The sequence below is a fragment of the Lissotriton helveticus genome, chromosome 3_1, assembly GCF_964261635.1.
Source record: "Lissotriton helveticus chromosome 3_1, aLisHel1.1, whole genome shotgun sequence".
Classification (NCBI taxonomy): Eukaryota; Metazoa; Chordata; class Amphibia; order Caudata; family Salamandridae; genus Lissotriton; species Lissotriton helveticus.
In genome coordinates this window covers 844,232,712-844,248,708 of record NC_136061.1, presented here as the reverse complement: position 1 = coordinate 844,248,708, position 15,997 = coordinate 844,232,712, and the positions used below count along the sequence as shown (strand labels likewise).

Below are 15,997 nucleotides of genomic sequence, written 5' to 3'. Positions count from 1 at the left end.
TCTTCGCGCGCAGGCAGGCAGCCCTGCTGTGTTCAAACACAGCTCCTGGCCATTGTGTGAAAGCCTCTTTTCCACTCGCGGTGCCAAGGCCCCCCGTGCCCTCGAGTATATTTAGTCCCTCCTTTACCCCGTCGCTTACCTTATATAGCAGAGTCTGAATGAATTTCACACCGCCATTAATAACAGCACAGGAGAGGCTCATTGGCGGCTGCCAAAAATAGCAGGCACACAGCGAGAGCAGCTGAGTGCTGGGGAGGGGGGATGGGAGGACGGGGCGGCCAATGTCCTTGTCAGGGTATATTTTCTATATGGAAAACCATCGGGGCGTCTCTTGGCCACTTTGATGAACTCGGGGTGGGACACGGGCTGCTCTGCAGCCTGCGATCCCCGTGTTGTTTCAGACTTAACCAGAGTCAGAGATGCAGTTCCTAAAGCACGTAGAAAAAAACACAAACTACCGCAGTTGGGCACCGGAGGAAATGTTACAAGAAAGTGCGGCTGCCGCGGAGGAGGGTAGCTTCAGCCTGGCAGCAACAGCTGGCAGGAAAGGTAAGACACGGCTTATTAGACATGCTTATTGTTCCAGTTTCTCAGTCGTGGGCATGTTCAGATTTTTCCCCCTGGCGTTACTGTTTTCTTAGTACGTGGCTTTATAGCGCCTATGCGCTATCGAGTAGCTAGTCGCGCATTTTTATATGCGGAAAACCGAAATTTGCACTGTGCATGCAGCGACAGCCCAAGTTTGACAAAAAGTGACTCAGGAAAACCACGGACATATAGTTTTACAAATTTCCCATAGTTCAGGGGTTCGTCGGCACACATACTTCAGTTTCATAGTCTGGTTGGCTTTAAGCTTCCTTCGGTATGTTTGGGGCGAGATCACATTTCCATAGGGTCTGTGTATTGCAGTCTATTCCTTAGAGAATACATGCGGATATCATAGAAGCCGTCTCACTAGCCCTGAAGTGACCGCAGACACGGCTCTAAGCCCTTCCCTTCCTGCTAAAGGTGCATGTGACCCTCCATGCTGTCATCTAACCCCGCACCGACGGGGGACGCAGTCTCTCCTTCCGATGATCCACGGGACACTTGCACTTCCTCCCTTCGGCACTTAGGACCGCACTTCCGAGGCATTCCTGCGCGGCAGGTTACGCTGCTGAGCTGCCGGGCGGCGGCCAGTGCGAGGGTGTGATGGGGGCTATGGAGCTTTGAAGCGCCGGAGAACATTGGCTGTCAGCAGCTGTCTCTCGGCTCAGTGAGAGTGAAACGGCGGGGGCTAGCGCGCCAGTGATAAAATGTGCCAGTCAATAAGGTTGCCGGGGATTTCATTAGCATGGATCTGTGTGGGACTCTCTTTGCTTCTCCCTGTCCCTCCCTCTCATCTCTCCTGTCCTACCTCGCCTGCCCCGTCTCGTGCTCTCGCTCCCATCCTTCCCCACCCGGCTGTCCTCCCCTGCGCCCTCTCTTCGGCCCTTCCAACTTCCCCGTAGTGTTTTATCAGCATCTCCGAGCCACGTTCTCTGACACTACCTCAGCCAGGTGATACCGCCCTTCATCTCCTCTCTCCAATGCGATACGGCCTCGCTTCTACTCCCCTATGCCTCGTGCAGACACTTTACCCCTCTCCGCACGCTTCTGGTATTCCACTTTCTGCCTCTCCAGTGCCATTTCCTCCTCCTCTCTCCCCTCTGTGCCTCGGATTCCACCTCTCTTCACCTCTGCCCCTCGGGTCATCCCACCTTCCTCCATCCAACCTTCCTCCATCTCCTCCCCATCTATTGTCCCTTGTCCCTGTAATGCCCAGCACAAGTCAGCATCCTAGTGCTGAGCCTGTAACTACACTGAACACCCACCCACCACTGATGTCACAGGTCATGTGACACAGTACCAATAAAAGAGGCCGAGCGCACGTGCTCTGGGCCAGTTGCACCTAGCAAGCAGTGTGTCCTGCGTCCCAGTCATTTCCAGCATGAGGGCCTTAGGCCCGACCCTACAATGGCGACGAGGGCGGAGCTGTGCCCAGCGTGCCACAGCTCAATAAAACATTTCGAAGGAAAAGGGGAAGAGAGAGCTGCCTGCTGCAAAGGCACACCCCCTGAGAAGGAAGCCGGCCGCCGAGAGGCCCACGAGGCGTGTGTCGAGCCCCGGGCCGAGAGAAGAAGGAGGAGGTGACCGGGAGCTCACCCCGCACCTCTGCAACCTGCCGTAGCCCGCCCTGCCGAGGCGGTGCCCCGAGAAAGACGAAGAAGCCATCGCGGTGCCCACCCGCATGAGAACAGGCCAGTCGGCCGAAGGTGAGCCCGAGTACAAACAGCACCCAAGCATAAGCCCCGCAGCGTGTGCCAAGCTGCCGGGAAGCTGCCGGGCATACATTCACCGAAAGCGGAGCCCACCCGCTGTAAACACTGACTTTGCCCCAACGGTACGAGCGGCGCCAGCTATGCGCATTTAATTAAGCAAGGCTCGCAGAGCCCACCCGCGGCCTGCCTGTAGCGACGCGGCGTCTGCCGCAACTGCCCCGTAGCGAAGCAAGGCTCGCGGAACCCACCCGCGGCCTACCTGCAGAGTCCCCCGCCGCGCGTGTGAAGTGCGGCGGCGGGGTGAGAAATTCTGATCATAGAGCGCCCGCAGCGTGAAGGGAGCTGCCGGGCGCCGAGACTATGCAAGCGGTGCCCACCCGCGCTGAAGAGGACTGCCGAGAGACAGCAGGAGCTCACCCTGCTGCGTCCTGCCTGGAGATGAGGCGTGAAGTGCCTAACGACGAAGAGGCGGCAGCGGGACCCACCCGCGATCAAAGTGCCCCACGAATATAGCCTGGAAGCTGCACCCGACCAGCGCGACTGAAATTGAATGAGGAACCAGCCCCAGCAGCCCTCACAGAACTAAGGAGGCGGGCTGCCGGTGATCGCCAAAGTGCAAGGGGCAGCGTGAGCGAAGCTGCTCGATGGAGGGAAGCGCTGCAGTCCCAGAAATGTACTTGCAACTAAGCGCCCCAAGTACAAGTGTCCCAAGCGGAGCCCACCCGCGTTCACCACGAGGCCCCCCTCCACCAACACGCAAACACTGAGCACTGTATGTGCCTTGAGCTCCTGCACCTCCAGGAGTAAGATAACAGAGACTGACTGAACACGGAGGAAAGAGCTCCCCTGCAGAGAGGGAAGTGACTCACCAAAACCCGAAGGAACCCTCCGACCTGTAACCCCACAACACGCAGCAGCAACACAGTCCAGCACCGGCAGAAATCAGAGAGAACCAGAGAAAAGGGAAAGTCTGCCGGTACCTGCAACAGAGATCCCTGCCATCTAGTGGCCAAACTGGAAAATCGCACTCACCCATTGAAGGAACTCTAACAGCACTAGAGTACAGAGGAGACTGCCAAACACACAGCCCAGCCAAGAGTGCACAGCCCCCACACGCAATGCCGCCACCCAGTGGCCAGCGAGCAACACTGCACCCAGCAGCACGAAGGAGCTACCCTATGGCAGCAACTTACATGCCATAAGAGCGACACGAGCCAACAAGCAACCGGGTGCCAGGAGGAAAACAAGGCAGCACAGAGCAAGCTGCTGCAGCCCAAACCTACTGACAAAGTGAACTGACCACTGCAGCCCTGCAGTATAGCCCCAAGCGCACCAAACGAAAGCAGACGCCCAACAGAGGAGAACAAGCTGGGGAGCGCTCAAAAGGACAAAGCAAAGTGCAAAGCCAGTGCTACCAGACACGCCAGTGGCACTGCACCGCCACAGGATACACACAGCAAAGCCAGACTGGCGCAGGAACGCCCCGCAGCAACAAGGAAGCCCGACCAAAGACGCTGCACAGCGACACGCCAGCGCCACCAGGACAGCATAACACTGCGCAAGACGGCGCAAAGAGTGAAGGAACTCCGCACCAGGTGGCTGCGAAACGACGCCAGAAAACAAAAAAGAAAACTGACCAAGCGCAAGAACCCTGGTACACCGGAACGCCACCAAATCATCACACAGCCCGAGGAGATAAAAGGGTGACGACCCCGAGAACGCGCCAGAGACCCCAGAAGCGCGTCAGGAGTGCAGCAACTCCACGCAGGACATTCTAGAGGAAAAGTAACCAGCTCCCTCCAGGCAAGGAAAGGAGAAAGCGACCAAGCTCACCAGACTAACTGAATAAGACTACATCACAACTGAGAACACAGCCATGCATGAAGGTAAATGCACAGCAACACTGACTACAGTAGTATCGAGACACTACCCAGATGCAAAAGGCGACCACGCAGGAGCGCGCCAGAAACGCAAAGGGCACCTCCGCCAACAGGAGTGCAAGAACTCCTCAGAAGACACTCGAAAGCACGCCGCAAGTGCGCCCAGAGAAAATCCACAAGAATCGCAACCAACACCAAACAGAAGAAGCAAGACCAGAAGAACGTCAACGGAGTGGTGACGCAACCCTCCAGAAGCATCAACGCCACGCCAGAAGAGAAGACAGCGATGCCTGGTGGCCACAGGTCATCGCTGCAACAGAATGGCGAAAGTAAGAACACCCCACACGAACCAACGATGGTTCTAGAACCCAGCACCAGGAAGTGCGAAAGCGCATGACGCAAATGCGCAACAGTGCGGCCAGCACTAGCCCAAAGCAGCAAGTCACAAGGGAACACCCGAAGAGCGCACCCAGATGCGCACCAAAGCAACTCAACTGCGATGAACAGGAAATGGTTGCGCAGACAACCCGCAGCATTGAAGATACATCACAGAAGCAACCTGACCACTCAGCTTGGTCACAAAGCACGAAGTCGACCAGCCAGATGGTCGCACCAACAAATCCTACCTGCCAGACCTCGGCAGAAGGGACCAGCACGAGGTCCAAGAAGCTCAGCACTACAAATCCTACCTGCCAGACCTCGGCAGAAGGGACCAGCACGAGGTCCAAGAAGCTCAGCACCACAAATCCTACCTGCCAGACCCCGGCAGAAGGGACCAGCACGACGTCCAAGAAGTTCAGACAATGCACGGTCTGACGACCTAAACCCACGAACTTCAACCACACAAATTAACGAAAGCAACAGGAAGAAGATGTGAAGGTCGCGACGCTAACCCTGGGACGCGAGTAATGAGAAGATAGTGTCCTAGGACTAGGACAAGACCAGGAAGACACGTGCAGAGTGCGCGCGCTGCATGGGGAAGCCTGGCCAGAGAAGGTGAAGAAAAGGGGAACAGGGTACGTTGCGAAAAGCGGAGAAGAGAAGAAGAAAGATCGGAGCGGCACACTGCCACCGAAGAAAGGAAGGAAAGAGAAGTCAGAGTGACACCCAGTCACTGCAAGGAGAATGAAGAAAGAACAGAGTGGCCACTGCCACTAAGAAGAAAAGAAGGAAGACGCAATCAGAGTGGCACGACTGTCAAGCTAAGAAGAATGAAGAAAGAACAGAGTGGCCACCGCCACTAAGAAAAGAAGAAAGGTGACAGGCACTGGAACACGTAAGAAAAGAAGAAAGGTGACAGGCACTGGAACACCGGAGTGCAATGGAGAACAAGCCTGGTAAGAGCACCGGCAGAGCAGACCAAAGACAACCCCCCACGAGTCATCCATCCACATGGCGAACGCAGAAGGGAGCAAGATAGACTGTTGAAGAAATCTACCTCTGGGGTTGGCGGAAGATCGAATGGCGAGAATGCTCACACATCCAGCTGATGAACTGACCACTCCACACCGACCCGTGGCAACCCAAGAAGAGGCCTCAAGGAACTCTGGTGGCAGCAAGTCCCACACGGGAGACAGATCTACAGAAGCACGTCTGCAGGACCCAAGAGGATAAAAGCCTCGAGAGCAATGAAGAGAGTCGACAACCCAACCTTCAGGTGGAACTAGGACACGACGGTGAGGCTCGTGGAGCGCCCTGCTCACGGCCCGAAGGCTATGGTAGAGCAACGCGACCAAAAACACCGGTCCAGTGGAAACCTGGCAAAGAGGTCCTCCCGGACATCTTGTGGCAGAAGACAACCGGCGAGAGGGGCATCCTAGTGAGAGGGATGTTCGCACCTACTATCTTCACCTGCTAAGAAACACACTGAAGCCTGCCTGGAAACAACACGCAACCAGCTTGGAGAAAAGTAGCCGGAAGGCAAACAACAACCACGTCATCCATCTCTCTTGAACCATTCGTCACCAAGAGAGCAAAGCAGAAGGCAGGGCTGAAAACAGCCGACAGAGAAAGAATGAACCCGCCGAACAACTAAGAACCGTGCCACCAAAAAACTGCTAATTCAAAACGCAAGAACTGCTAATTCAAAACGCAAGAACTATACTGCCTGCGGCTTGCAAGCAGCCAAAGAGACTCTTTTGAAAGCGCAAGTCCAATGTTATTTTCTGTGTTTTCTTTCCCCCACAGGTGTTTGTACTTTTCATGTTTGGTTTACTTTTTAACCAATTTGGGGAGGGATGTAATGCCCAGCACAAGTCAGCATCCTAGTGCTGAGCCTGTAACTACACTGAACACCCACCCACCACTGATGTCACAGGTCATGTGACACAGTACCAATAAAAGAGGCCGAGCGCACGTGCTCTGGGCCAGTTGCACCTAGCAAGCAGTGTGTCCTGCGTCCCAGTCATTTCCAGCATGAGGGCCTTAGGCCCGACCCTACAGTCCCCACACCTCATATCCCACCCCAGACTACACCTTCCACCACTCCTGCCCCTGTCGCCCTTTCTCCTGCTCTCGCCTTCTTCTTCCCACTCACTCTCCCTCCCTTATACCACTCACTCTCCCTCCTTTATGCCACTCTCCCCTCCCTCAGCCCGGCAGGACAGACCCGTCGCCGGGGGTGGCCGGCCCTAGGAGTCTCCCTCGTGCACTTCTTCCAGGCGCAGTGGTCCTCCCTGCTTCCAGGAGAGGACCGGCCGAGTTGGCATGGACAGCAGGTCGGAGGGAGCGCCCTGCCCCTCCCCCGGCCCCCCCGTGCGCCTGCTCCCACCCGTCAGGGAACTTCAGCTGCCGGGCAGTGTGCGGCGCGGTGCGGTGCGGAGGAGGTGCAGCCTGCAGCGGCGGGCGCGCAGAGGCAAAGTCAAGGCAAGTACGGGCTGCACGCGCTGCTGGCGGGCGGTGCGGGTGCCTGCGCGTGGGGGGTCGGGGGTAGCGGGCTCTACGGTCACCCCATATAGCCCCAGGCTCGTGCGGTACCCCCTCTCCTCCGGGGCCAGGCGGAGAAGAAGCCCCCTCCCTCTGGCATGGGGGAGGGGATGCTGCAGTCCCGCATGGTCCACTGTGCTCGGTGTAACCTTCACTGCTGCAGAGCGCTCTAATGCCTCTCTGGGGGCCGAGGACAGGGGGGTGCGGGGGCGCGAGGACGCGGGCACCGGGGCCGCGCCGAAATGCCACAAGCGTACCCTGATTTAAGAGGGTCTGGCTTCATTTTGGGTGACTGTATATTTTGTCTGCTCTGTCCTTATTTATTTATAAGGCCTCACGTTATATAGTCCACAAATACGTTCAGTAGCATAATTTGCCCCAAAATGTCCTTCAGAATTGCTTGAAAGGGGTGGCAGCTCGGGCTTCACTGCACCCCGAAGAGATGAGCAGAAAAGCGACTTGCTCCGTCGCTTTCCCCCTCTCGCCGTCTCGTTGGGACAGATGTGGTGATATATACACTGAACGTGAAATGTAATGGAGTAAAAGCAGCCCCGCGTGACATCACACGCTGCGGCGTGGCGAGGCTCACCCTGGCCGAGGAAGAGCTGGCATGGGGAATCAAAAGGGGTCAATCCCAGTTTCCTTTTCAAAGCACAGTTTTCACTGTCCAAATTGTAGAAAGCACGACATAAACGCACATAGCAAACCCGAGCTGACCTGCCCCGTCCCCTGCACAGTCTCGGTTCCTCAGATGCAAAGGGTCCTTACCAATGCGTCCTAGGGATACAAAGTCGATTCTGATAACTGGGTTGTAAGTAAGGCAGGTCTGTCATTCTCTGGCTGTAAGATTTGACCCGACAGTGACTTTAGCCGCATTAGTCCATTCTCACGTTTATTTTTTAAGTCACAGTTTTGTTTTCTCGTTGATCTGTGACACATTGTCACAGGTCAACTGGTGCGCAGGGTCAGCACTGTGATGGGTCAAGAATAGCGGTCAAAACGGTTTGTTGAAATATCAGCAAGTTTTTTGCTCAGTGGGTTTTCCTTTTGAGCAAGTCCTTTGTAGACAGTGGCACACAATCTTTCATGCAGGCAAAGAAGTCTGTAATCACAGTCTTGTTTTTAGTTTTGCTTTTAATTTTAGCCTTTTATGTACCTACTCCTTTTTATATACAAGAATCGCTTTTTTAAAAAAAAAAATGTGCTGCTTTTACTGTAGTGATTTTAATTAATTATACAGTCAATAAATAAATTGAAATTGAATTGAAAAAGTCCTTTGTAGAGTGTCTCGTTGAGGTTGCGGAGATGGCCATCTAATATCTCAAAGCCTAATCTCTGTGGAGGTCTGCGTGCTCTTGTGATGCCTGGAGCTGTTCTTGTGGAGCGCCTGCTGCTGTCCGATGGGCCCTCTCCTATTGTTTTTGCAAAGATTTCCAATACTTCTCCTGGTAACTGCTCCAAACCGCTGAAGCTCATGTCCTTGTGGGTCGATTAATTGTATTGATTGCGCGCACCTTGCTCCGCATAGGCATTGTCTTAGACTTAGTCCCCAGAAGCAGTATGTGGATGATGCTTTCTGGTGAGTTTTCTCAAAGTGGTTTCTCCAGTTAAGTTTGGAATAGAGTCTCACCCCTAGGAGGGAACTGCAGTATTCCCACTTATCTCCTATCTCTTGAGGAAGATCTGTAAACGCGCTTAGATCCTCTTTCTTGAGAGCAATGTTGCTGTGGTTTTACACGTGTGGAGGTTTATCCGCCATTCGCTATAACCTCTACAAGACAGTGGCAGTAGTATCACACCCCTGACGTGATGAAGAAGTACTACATGCTCATAAAACTGCTGAAGACGAAAATAAGCCCGCACTGAGGTGAAAAATAGTAGGCTGCTACAGCTAACTGTAAAGTCTGTGTCAACTCTCTCTGGCGAATTAGCTGTTGTTTAACTGGTAAAAAGGGAGCAAATTAACCAATACAAGGCAAGGCAATGTTGCTGTGCAGCAACAGCGACAAGCAGAGGCCCTTGTTGACACACTAGCGGAATTCTTCAAGCCTAAGCAGGCCAGCAAAGTGAAAACAGAAGAACGAGAAGTCTCCCACCATCACTTGGAGCACCTACTGGAAAAAGAAGCTGCAAAACGAAGCTGCAAACATTGAGGAATGCTCAAGGCATGACGTGCTTAGTTTAATAAAGAAACTAAAACACGTCAAGGCACCAGGAAGAGATGGAATAACCAACTAGCCAATTAAGATGCTCCTAAATGCAGCAATGGTTCATTTTGTTGAGATCTTCAACAAATATATTTAGCGCCAGTACTACCCGAAATCCTGGAAAGACGCAAGAGTCATCGTATTTCCTAAACCTGGAAAATCAATAAGAAATCCTGCAAACTACCGTCCTATAAGTCTACTATCTGGCTTATCAAAGCTCCTTGAAAAGTCATTCTTGCACATCTCAGCAATTTTCAGCAACTTCTCAGAGTGGTGCACATAATAAGGCATGGATTTAACGTCAATAATTCACCTAAAGTGGTGTTTCTGGATATAGCCAAATCATTTGACTGAGTATGGCACACAGGGCTGATCTACAAGTTCATTCATTTCAAGTTTTGAAATTACCTGGTATACCTGCTGACTAGCTACTTGGCAGAATACACCTTTCATGCTACAGTAAAAGAGGAGTGTTCAACAGTACAGGCCGAGATACAGTGTCTTAAATTAATGCTGGGGGCATTTGTGGGTGTGGCAAGACTGTCGTGAAGACCAATCAGAGGTTACAAGGAGCCAGTGGAGTCAGTGGTATTACCTCACAGTGTGGTGACAGCAGGGCCCAAGAGTTCCTTTCAAAACACAGAGGTGAAAGCTTTAGTATTTTTGGAACAAGTGTTGTAGTGATAGTGTAATCCATTCAGAAGTCTATGGTAGGTCCGACCACTACCAACATTTCCAGTTGAGGAGTGTGACGGATTAGCTTGGGGGCAAGGCAGGAGATGTAGTTAGTCTGGTATCAGCAGAAAACATATAAGCCAAAAACCACTGATATGATTTTTGACGCATGGGTGATACCAGAGAGGAGCAGCAATCTTCTATGGCTTGGTATTGGGCATGCCTATTCGCATTGCACAGTAAGAGCCTTGTCCAGATAGAGCATGATCACAATCAGGGCCAAGGTGATCTTAAGTGGCTGAATAGTAGAGGGGTGACCCCATGTAATAGCCACAGGTAATGAAATGCCTATTTTGGTAAAGCGTATTGATGTGGAAGAAGGAGGACCAGTCAGTATTAAAGGTTAGACCCACATTTCTGGCCTTTTTTTATTGGTGGAGGGTTCGTTGTGACTGGCTTTTTGTTTGGAAAGGTTAGCGCAATATCAGAGTTTCAATTTTAGCTGCATTGAAGCAAAACTTGTTCAGACCTATACTGGGCTGCAGGTGGGATAAGCTATCTATCATTTGGGCTTGGTCCCCACTTCTTCCATTTTTGGTTGGATCAGGATGGAGGTGGTGTAAATGTAGAAACAGACCAAGTAAACAACTAAGATGAGAGCCTACATACCTAAACTAACACTGAACAAGAACAGTGAAACCAAAGAGAGTGAACTTTGAGGTAATCTGCAGGGAATCTTAGTGGCTTTGCAGTGGAATTCCCCAACCTGCTTAACAGTGACCTGTAACTGTGATCTTACTTCTGTACTGCGGATGTGCCATTTTGTGCAGTCACCAGGTAGTTTTAACTTCACCAGTCTCTTTCGTGTATTTCTTCTTTCTGTTTCAATTTCCTCAAATCATGAATTCTGTGGTGGCTTACAGCATACCCGTAGTCAGGGCACCATCATACTACAGGCTAAGAAGAGAGAAAAAAAAGGCAGCAGGATTTTTAGATCTATGTACCACTGATCTGGAACAACATCCCCTTAACAATATGGACGGCCCCAACATTGCTCCAAATTAGGAAGGAGGTGAAGACTCACCTCTTTAAGAAACACTAAATCAAAGTGCAGTAATGGTACACTTCTGCTCCCAGAATCCAGCTCCCTCTCCTATCACTCACTGACTATCTGCTTGCCTTTGATAGCGTATAGTGCTTCACAGTCTTTTGGCTAGATTTCTTCTATGCAAATAGCGCTTACATACATACAATGTACCACAGAGAGTGAGTTGATACAACATTATAGAACCAACAGTCACCTATGAGATGCCTCATATAAAAAAGAAAACAAGCACCGACAAGGCCAATATGTTTTGTTTGCACCTTGAGTCCTGACTAAAATATTTCAAAAAGCCTGCTACAGTGAAAAACCATACAACACAAAAAACGACTGCATTCTGTGTACAATGTATCTATGAGATGAACAATTTAATGTTTGATGATTTAGTGTACTTTTAACATGTAAAACTGTCCCTAAGGCACTACAATAGGCAGTAGGTCTCACAAAAAAAAATTCAGATCCCCACCCATGAGGCTGGCCACACCTTGGATGGTTTCTTTTCCTCCGTCAACAACCTTGCGCCAATGGAAACGCTGGCCCTGACGTGGTCAGACCATGCATTGATTAAATTTGCTTTTCCATTTACCCCCTGGGACCATCCAAGGTATCAAAGACCGCCACCACTACTAAAAGGAAGTGGGAGCTCATGGATAAGCAATCCCTTCGCTCCCTGTTAGAAGAGTCCTGTCCCTCTTTCCTAGGGTCCCCTGAAGTTTCAGCCCCAAAATACCTTAAATGGCTCAACGACGCATTTAACACTTCTGCCCCTTTAAAGAAAATCTCAGGAAATAGACAAAACCCCTCAGCTCCTTGTTTTTCTGAAGAGCTTCGGCTAGAAAAGCAGCACTGCTGGCAATTAGAAAGACGCTGGCGCGCCAAGTACTGCCCTAACCTGATATCTATCTACAAAACAGCACTATCGCTTTATAAAGATCACCTAGTAGCTAGTAAAAAGGATTTTTATACCAGACAAATCAAGGAAGCAAAAAACTCTTCTAAGGAACTCTTTCGAGTGGTTAACATACTTACATCAGCAAAAGACCCACGATTTAAGCCTGACCAAGAACTATGCGATAATATTGCAGCAGCCTTTAAGATGAAAGTGTTGAACATTTTCAATAACTTTCAGAATTTCACCCCTTTCCCCTCGATAGATTTCACCTGTAGTGAGCATAACAACAATATTTTGCTTGCCTTTTCTCCCGTCTCCGTTGAGACCGTAGCTAGATACATCCAAGACTCTCAATCTGGATCCCCTTCTGATCCTTGCCCGCCGAAAATCCTTAAAGAAATCGGCGATGTGGTTAGCCCAGGTCTCACGGTTATTTTCAATTCCATGTTTAAGACTGGCTGTTTTCCATCAATTTGGAAAGATACCTCCATCCTCCCATTGCTTAAGAAACCCTCACTGGAGCCTACTGACCCAAATAATTATCGCCCCATTGCCAGGCTTCCTCTTCCAGCTAAAATAATAGATAAAATTATGAATCTCAATTGACAATTCATTAATGATAACAATTTGCTGGCTCCATCTCAGTTTGGCTTTCGCTGTGAACATAGTACGGAGACGGCACTGATTAAGGCAACAGAAGAGATCAGGGTGGAGATGGATCGGGGTGGCACAGCCATGCTCATACTCCTCGATCTGTCAGCCGCATTTGATACGGTTGACCATTCTCTCTTGCATGAGCGGCTCGAGAGAATAGGGATCGGGGGCACAGCATTGGCTCTTCTTTCCCCCTTCCTAAAAGACAGAAAACTCATGGTTGAGTTGGATGCCCACCGATCGGACACATACACCCTCCCTTGTGGAGTGCCTCAGGGCTCGTCCTTGAGCCCGTCACTTTTTAACGTGTATGTCTCAGAGCTGGCCCCACTAATTCAGAACTCGGGGTTTTGCCTCACATCCTATGCCGACGACACTCAGATTGCCATTACCATACAAAAAAAAGATTCATCTCCTGCTGCACAATTCCAAACCTGCATGCGTTCGGTCAATCACTGGATGAACACCCATTGCCTCAAGTTAAACTCCTCTAAAACAGAGATCCTGACTTTTGGCAATGTTCAACCATGCTGGGGCACCCTTTGGTGGCCAGTGGAGATGGGTGAACCCCCCAGACCGGCGGAAAAAGTTAAGAACTTGGGGGTGTGGTTGGATCCTAAACTCTCCTTAATCCACCACACCAACGCTACTGTGTCAGCAGCCACTTTCTCATCAAAAAGATCAGAAAAATTCTCCCATACATTCCAGTAGATGCCAGAAAAACTGTTGTCACAGCCTTGATCCAGTCCAAACTAGACTATTGCAATGGATTATTAGGAAATGCCCAAAAACAGTGTCTCAAAAAACTCCAAAGTGTGCAGAACTCGGCCGCTAGATTGCTTCTCAATATTCCCAAAACCCACTCAGTCACCGCCGAAATCCACAAGTTGCACTGGCTTCCGGTGGAGAAACGGATTAAATTCAAAGCTCTGTCCATAGCTTATAAGGCCCTTAACAATAAAGGGCCGATCTTATTTAAAAACTTGCTGGCCAGGTATGAACCTACCAGGAATCTCCGGTCCTCGGGCTCTAAACTTCTCCAGGTACCAAAAACCCGCACCGTGCAATGGGGCGTGCGTAGTTTTCATTTTTACACTTCCAAACTCTGGAACTCGCTCCCTCTTGAGCTTAGAGAGTCTCCCTCTCTTATCGGCTTTCGGAAAGGCTTGAAGACCTGGCTATTCCAGAATTAGCCGTCAGTGCAGACTTCCCCGCCCGTCCATAGCGCCAAGACACCCACGGGTAAACGAGCGCTCTACAAATTACACTAACATAACATAACATAACAATAGAAGCACTCCTTAGAAGGCGGAATAATACACCAAATGGCAAATAGGATGAGGTGAAAGAGTGATACTCCACTAGTTAGAGGCATAGCCCACGCCATGTCTATGTTAAAGAAATAGTACCAATATGTTATGCACACGGGTGAGCTGATGAAGCCACACCTAAAATGGAACCATCACATTTCTGCTTTACAACCAACAAGCCCAAAGGGAAACAAGGAGATTTCTCACTATCCTGGGGGCCCTGACAGACTTTATTGCCAGGGAAGGGTAAGCCCCCTTGTCAAGCAAACTTAACATTAAAACCGACTCTTATATCAGCTTTTCAAAGGCAACGGCCTGACTGGAAATGCTACATTGGATTCATAACATGCCACACAGTCCAGAGAATCACTGGTGTGTGTCAAAATGTGAGACAACCCAAGAAGGACAGGATGGATAACAACACTTTCCCAGAAGAGAGGACCAGGCTGAGGAAGCGGGCCAGGTGGGGGAAGGGAGTTACAATATGTGCTGGGAAGGAGAAGGGTTTGACAAATGCTCAGCGGAAGAGGTGGAGGGAGATCGTCCCATTTCCCTGTAGGACATCCCTCCTTTGCCCTACTTGGCGGATCTTCGGGGGAATATTTACAAAGATTAGGCATACGGGAGCACCGCAAGGACTTTTGCAGTGCTGCCCTATGCCACTTTGAAAGGGCAGGAATGCACCTTATTTACAAGATACAGTGCATTCCTGTCCTTTCAGCCAGTGCCGGCGCACAATTAGCAGCCGTGCGCCAGCACAGGCACCCATGACCATGGTGCAAGGGTGTCTATGTTGTTGGCATGATTGTTTTTGTGCAGGAAGGGATAACTTCATGCACAAAAACAATCACTGGAGGTGTATTCCACATGGAAAGAGGAAAAAACATGGAGAAATGAAAACATTTCTCCACGTTACGCCACCCTTTTAGAGGCGCATGGTTTTAATGCATTTCCAGATTTACGCCAAGTCGTAAATCTGGGAATGGGTCAAAACCTATGGGCGTTGCGTGGGAACACCCATTGCAACGCCCATTGTATGCCTCCCAAACCAGTGTGAGGCGACACAGAGACTTGCACTGTGTTGCCTCACTCCATATCTACAGGGCCATGACAAGCCACTCAGTGTGGCTTTACGTGATCTTGTAGATATAGCTAAGCCCTGTGCGCCACCGGAACTTCACAAAAAGTGATGACCCAGCAGTGCACAGGGTTTATAATCTTCAACTGTTTTCATTCAAAAAAGTAGTGCAAGGGCAGAGCAAACTATGTATGCCTATTTACAGGTCATCAGTTCAGGATATGTTGTGTTGAGGAACAGAATCAAAAGGACTCTGCTCAGAGGACCACACGCCCCTCTTGCATGCCACGGCTCCCAGGGTCACTGCCACCTTGGATGACGTGAAGGTCACTATTGCCCTTTTTGTGAGGGAATTCACAGGCATACATTACATTACATTTCTTGAAAGGTTTTGTACAGCACTCGTGTGAGGCCTACTGGTCACTAGGTATGAATTGCCTATGGAAAGAGGACATCATGAGTCACGTGTCACCAGTGGGCAGCATGGGTGGGATCCTCTTGTTAAAGTGCCCAGAGTTGAAAATCAAACTCCACTACAGGGCTCAGATTAGCCGCGTGGTCATGCTGATTTTTTTCTTTTTGCGAGGGCCTGGACACTGATGGGTGCACTAGCAGACAGTTATCTGCATTGTGGGGTGCCTAGGGCATTCTTGGATGCTGCTATTCAGCTAGCCCCACCGGTACCCTAAATTAATAGCATGCTTAGTCAGCAACATAAAATGACGCTCTCTTTGTGAATTTTTAAACAGTTCAAGTCCTCCTAATAGTCACTCATGATATCCACACATGCACTACTAGCCCTCACGCACAGGTTTATACAGTGCCCTGCTCCGAGACAGGAATTAATCAGGAGTTGATTAAGCTTCACCCAAAGATTTTAGATTGGCTTTACCCCTGCTGATCAGGTTTTTTCTTAGACAGGCTATTCTTTGATGCGAGATGCATGTTTGCGCTTAGATCAAAGCTACGAGTGG

The 15,997-nt window shown here is 50.4% G+C and overlaps 1 long non-coding RNA gene across 1 annotated transcript in view; it reads left to right on the top strand.

The window, feature by feature from the left end:
* Positions 1-309: 309 nt before the first annotated feature.
* LOC144823017 (uncharacterized) overlaps positions 310-15,997 on the top strand; it is a 78,778-nt gene continuing 63,090 nt past the window's right edge. The window contains exon 1 of the long non-coding RNA XR_013608724.1: positions 310-549. This is a non-coding gene — a long non-coding RNA (uncharacterized LOC144823017). The remainder of the gene's footprint in view (positions 550-15,997) is intronic.